The following is a 6,207-nucleotide window of genomic DNA, read 5'->3' as shown; positions in this document are numbered from 1 at the left end:
CCCTTGTCTCAGTGATAAAATGGGGCTGACAGGATTTCCTAGAGTCGCCTCTAAGCTGTCTAGCCTGGGTTTGAATCCTGACCCAGCTATAAACTGTCATCCTGGCATTTCACAGGTATAGTCAGGTTCACTATGTTAACAAATATAATTTCGTTCAAAAAATTTTGGAGATTAGCAAAACTATACATTTTTGGAATATTCAGAGCATGAGGAATCCAAAAATTAATGTTGGCATTTGCGGAGACACCTTTGCGAAAATGACCCTGAGGACAGTGATGAAGATCTGTAAAAGCATATTCCTGAATGGTATAGACCTCGTAGATCCTGTGTATAGGACTTATAGTTCAATCTGATACTAACAAGGCTGCTTTCTTGCTTTATAAACCCATACCTATAACTTCAAAGGACTTGCAATATCATGTACAGTATTATGTAATACAGTTATATCACAAATATAAAGACGATGGTTTTCAATTACCTTTGTTTGTTGTTTTTCTATAATCCTGAGCACTATTTTGAGGCCTTTATTGGATTCCTTGACCCAGAAAACATAGGATTGGCATATTTAATTAAGTTTCTAGGTTGACTCGAAGCCGAGATAGCGCAAAATATGTCTTTTATGGCGGCCATTTTGAAAATCCAAAATGGCGGCCATGCAGGTGTCTGTGCAAATGCCAACATTGATTTTTGGATTCCTCATGCTCTGAATATTCCAAAAATGTATAGTTTTGCTAATCTCCAAATTTTTTGAACGAAAACACATAGTGAACCTGACTGGTAGGGCGATTGATCAATGTGTGCGCCATGGCAAAGCACCCAGTATAATCCATGCCAAGAACCCGCTTTGGCAGCACCTACGCCCTATAACAGAGCGTGTTACATCAGAATCGGCTGTCTTCGTCCTCGTACAAAATACCAACCGAACGATTCGATTCTTCGTCTCGCATGAATGATCCCTGCTTCATTTCACACCTGAGGTCTACTCGGCTTGGTTTCTGCGACATTTGGCAATTTGAGCCTCGCTTTGAATTCCAGGTGCATTAACGCCCTTCCCCACTGCCAGTTCAGTGGTACCCCCAGTGAATCGTTATTCCAGCCTCAGGTGATGCGTTGTATCATTGTTGATTAAGAACAAAGAAAAGGTTTTGGAATGTCCAAGCCTATTGTTCTCCGTTCACCCTTAAAATGTTGTCAGATGTTTGTAAACCATCACGGTCTGGGGGCTCGGGAGTTTCCTTTGCTTTGTCTTCATGGTTTTCTACTTTCAGCCCGGGTGACCTTGGCTAGAGGGGACCGGGAGGATACCGTGCCCACGACGGAAATGCACCTCACAATAGCCTCGGTATATTCGGCGCCCGAAGTGCGCCTCGGCCTTGGAGTCGGGCCAGGGCACCGTAGCTCGCCGGCCGGCCATGAGCGGCACGTGCGGCGGCCATTGTACAGATATTGCAAGGTCCAAGACCTTAAAGCCATCCCGTGGCCTTTAGTTGACCATGACCATGCCCACTGGCATTCTTTATCACAGTGAACCTCTTTTTGAACTCAAACTGCTATCACAAGTATTACAAAACCGTTCCCCCCTCTCCTGCCCCCTTGGCCCCCTTTCCGAAGCATGGAACCATTGTTTAGTTTGTCATGTCCAGGTTTATAAATACAGTGAATAACTGTAATACGAGTCGATCGGAGTGGGGAATTTTCATTTCAAAATCGTCTTTATCCTTTATCCCAGAGCCTTTGGAAGGTGTACCTTAAATTGTGGAAACCTGTGTGGTGCATTTCGATCATTCTGCTGACGTTTGCGAGCCGGATATGTTTGCATTCCAAGTACAGTACTAGTGCTGGTTTTGGAGACATCTGTGATGGGTTATCTGGTCACTCTGGCTGAGCTCCAGAGATCCTGGATTTCCTCTCCTCAGTCCTCAGCGGAAGCCCCTCCTCAGTGAAAGACACATGAAAGCCCACTTGGAGTTTGCAAAAAAGCACCTAAAGGACTCTCAGACTGTGAGAAACAAGATTCTGTGGTCTTATGAAACCAAGATTGAACTGTTTGGCTTCCGTCTGGCCACTCTGCCATAAAGCCCAGATCGGTGGACTGTTGCAGTGATGGTTGTCCTTCTGGAAGTTTCTCCCATCTCCACACAGGATCTCTGGAGCTCAGCCAGAGTGACCATTGGGTTCTTGGTCACCTCTCTTACCAAGGCCCTTCTCCCCCGATTGCTCAGTTTGGCTGGGCGGCCAGCTCTAGGAAGAGTCCTGGTTGTTCCAAACTTCTTCCATTTAAGAATTACTAGGGCATGCCCGTACTATATATAAGCTAGGACGTGCCCGTACGTGGGTGCCCGTTCCTTGCCAAAAAAAAAAAAAAAAAAAATTTGTGTAGGGGTGTGTGTGTGTAAACATCCTAGGGCGTGCCCGTACGTGGGTGCAAAAAAACATGCGTGCAAACAACAACAAAAAAAAACTTTGAAACCACGTGGCAGTAACGACCACAGAACCCCCCCCCCCCCTCTATTTACATGAATGGTTTGGTCCATTCGCAACGACCACAGAACCCCCCCCTCTATTTACATGCAATGGTTTGGTCCATTCGCAACGCCAAAGCGAACGGCGAACGGCTAAATCGCCATAGCTCGGTAAGTACTTGTCCGATTAATTTCAAACCTTGAAAAGGCACATCCTCGGGTCCCCAGCAATATACCTGGCAAGTTTAAAGTATATCGGACCCGTGGTTGTCGAGAAACAGCGGTCACAGACAAACATACACACATACACACATACACACATACAAACACACATACACACAGAGATTAATGGAATTATAGATAGATGGAGGCCACTGTGCTCTTAGGAACCTTCATTGCAGCAGAGATTTTTTTTGTCGGCTTCCCCAGATCTGTGCCTCGACACAATCCTGTCTCTGAGCTCTGCGGGCAGTTCCTTCGACCTCATGGCTTGGTTTTTGCTCTGATATGCAGTCAGCTGTGAGACCTTATATAGACAGGTGTGTCCTTTCCAAATCATGTCCAATCAATTGAATTTACCACAGGTGGACTCCAATCAAGGTGTAGAAACATCTTAAAGATGATCAAGAGAAATGGGAGGCACCTGAGCTAAATTTCAAGTGTCATTGCAAAGGGTCTGAATACTTATGTAAATGTGATATTTCAGTTTTTTCTTTTTTAATAAATTTGCAAAACTTCCTAAAATCCTGTTTTTTCTTTGTCATTATGGGGTATTGAGTGCAGATTGATGAGGGAAAAAATGAATTTAAACGATTTCAGCACAAGGCTGCAACATAACAAAATGTGAAAAAAGTGAAGGGGTGTGAATACTTTCTGAATGCACTGTATGATTTAAAATGGCCAAGAGATATAACTGTTGTGGGAGGCGCGACCGACCAACAGTGTGCCTGAAAGTGAAAATGGAGCAAGTGCTTGCTCAGTGTATGTGTATTACAGGGATATTATTAACACCTGATGAAAATCTGACTTGTGTGACAATTTGCCTTACTTAGCGTAAGCGAAGAATCAATATAATAGGGTGAAGATTGCAGTTTGTTGCTGGGTCAGGATTCAAACTCAGGCTAGATTGGCAGCCCAGATGTGTGTCCGTAGTATTGTAAAAAATAAAGGAACCTTATATGCACCAGTAAGACCTCAGACTCTGCAGCCTTTCTCCAAAGAGGATCTTGAGATCAAGAATGGGGACCATTTCATCACCGCCATCTTACAAAGAGTGAATCGTGCGCCTCAGAGGCCTGACAAAGGCCGAGGTTTGCTTGTACGAAACTTGAGGATTAAAGGGAAGGATGAAATGGTCACTTCAAACAGGTCTCACTATGTATGTGTGTGTTGCAGTGTTGTGGTTCTCCATGCCCTTCTGCAATGGGAGGAGGCGATAATAACCGGGAACACGTGACAAAGTCCACTCGGTTTGAAACGTTGGACTTTGCCTTGGTGCGAGTCTTCAAAGTAGTTGTTCACCACCATCTCATATCTACACCCATCCAAAACCTTGATCTTTTCTTCCCCCATAAAACCACCCCAAATCCACCTTCAAATTCCGTTTTCAAAATCCATCTTGTTTATCCCATGTAACACACCCCAACCCTCTCTTCCATAGATCTCTAGATGTCACTGTTCTCTACTGTTGTTGTGCTTCCCTCTTTCTCCCGCTCACTGTATTATTGTGCTGCGTTAGCTCTTCTACGAGCCTCGACTTGGTATACAAAAAAAACTTCTCTGACGTACTCGTGGCCTCAGCCAATCAGTGATATCACCCGGGTGTCCAAAGTATGATGCAGCTAAAAAGAAGTTGCTAAATGCTTGTGTGGAAGTTGCCCAACTGAGAGTCGCGATGTTCGCTCGCCGTTTGTTGTGCAAAAAAAAAAAGTTGTTTAGTGAACAAAGTTCCAGCAACTCGGTTCGAGTGGAGTATCAGTGAGACTGCGACATCCTCGTAATCCACCTTTAAGTTGTCTCCACCACAAATGGTCTTCCTAAATCAAATGAATGCCTTTGTAATCAAAGTTCTCTTTGCGTACGCTTTCAAACCTCTTATGGCAACTCTGGTGTTTCAAAAGCACTAGTGGGGGCATTCAAAGTGCACTCCTGCTTTCTGATAAAGTTCTCTGGCTTGTGTTCTCGTAATGGAAGCCTTGGATAATTGATAAAAAGCAGTCTACTGTATAAAGGTTAGTGGAGAACCGTAGATATGTATCTGCTGAAGGTTTCATCAGCAATCCGCTAAGGAACGACCGCCTTTCTTTACCACTCCAGTTCTTGCTGGAAGCTTCGAGACCGTCCGAGAACAAAGGTCCGATCTGTTGCTCAAACCGTGCTCGCCTTGTTCTGGACCACCCTTGTGCTCATAAGTGCATTTAGGCCATAGATACTAACACCAGAAAGTCGAGTAGGATGCTGACCTAAATGGACGAAGTTTTGTTTGGCTTTTCTTCTCCGACTTGGAAGCCATTAATGGTGGCTTGTTGTTTCACTCGTTCCAGCTGATCTGCTTTTGTCAAGTAAGAGTTTTGAATCGAAGCTCTCTTTGTTTGGCTCGGCTGTGTCCTGTGGGTTTCGTCCATTTCGAGCGATGGGTTTGACATTTTATTGGCCCACATGAGCATAGGAAAGAAGGTGAACCAGTATTTGCAGTTGCAGACAGAGTCTGCCATCACCAAGCACCAAAGTATCTTGTTGCTTGCTCCACGTACAGTGAAAACCTACAGTGAGGTTAGTAACTCATCTAATTCACATTATTACTTTACCTTTTTTTAATCGAGCCTCGTTTTCCAAATGCATTGCAACCCTTAATGATTTTAATTGTTAGCTCAATTGTTGTACATGTCTGATTAACCATTGGAGACTTCTCCTTATTTAAATATAAGGCCAAGGCTCATGGAGGAGCTAAATGATATAGAGCAGTGGATTTAGCAACTACCAAGGTGTACCAGGGGGTTGGGGAGATGAATGTGCATAAGGTGGAATAACACAAGAATGGGAGAGGAACAGAATGGGGAAGAATCAGCATGTGAAGAAGAGATCATGGATGTGAATGGGTTAGCGCACAGGTAGTGATGACCAAGGTGTTTGAAAGACTGGAGTGAAGAGACGCAACAAATGCAAGATGATTCCTCTATCGGGAGAATAAAGGAAGAAATAAATGCAGGTGGGCAAAAGGTCTGGCCTTTGGGAGGGTGAGCAGGCGAGGGTTTCTTGAGGAACACGTGTAACTTGTGGTGGCTTGGGAAAGCCCACCAACTTGTCACCAGTGGGAGCGTGACAGTCCTTGGGGATCCACCTCCTTTAGATTCTAATGGTGCGGAAGGCGTTTACAACTGCCTCAAAAAGAGCAAGGTGGAAAGCAGGAGCACCAGCCTAGAGTGGGGAGCCATACTCCATGGAGCTCTGTGTTCAAGCCTTGTTCACCGAGATGAGTTCAGTTATGCTCAGGAATGATAGCATTTCTAGACGAAGAAAGCTCCAAATTCAAGGCTTCATTTGCATGAAATTCGCCATCATTCGCCACCAGGCTGGACAGTTTACCTTTTGCAGCCCACATCTGCATCCGGATCTGAACCACAATCGAATCGGCTAGTTTTTGTCACGTACACAACTCAACCACCAAGTATTGTCATAATCTGTCCACAACGTTTTGAGATATCCTGCCCACAGACAAACAGGTGTGAAAACATCTGGTGACGGA

This window comes from Myxine glutinosa, chromosome 4, assembly GCF_964187855.1.
Source record: "Myxine glutinosa chromosome 4, kmMyxGlut1.1, whole genome shotgun sequence".
Lineage (NCBI taxonomy): Eukaryota > Metazoa > Chordata > Myxini > Myxiniformes > Myxinidae > Myxine > Myxine glutinosa.
The sequence above is the reverse complement of the archived record's forward strand: the minus strand, read 5'-3'. Positions refer to the sequence as shown.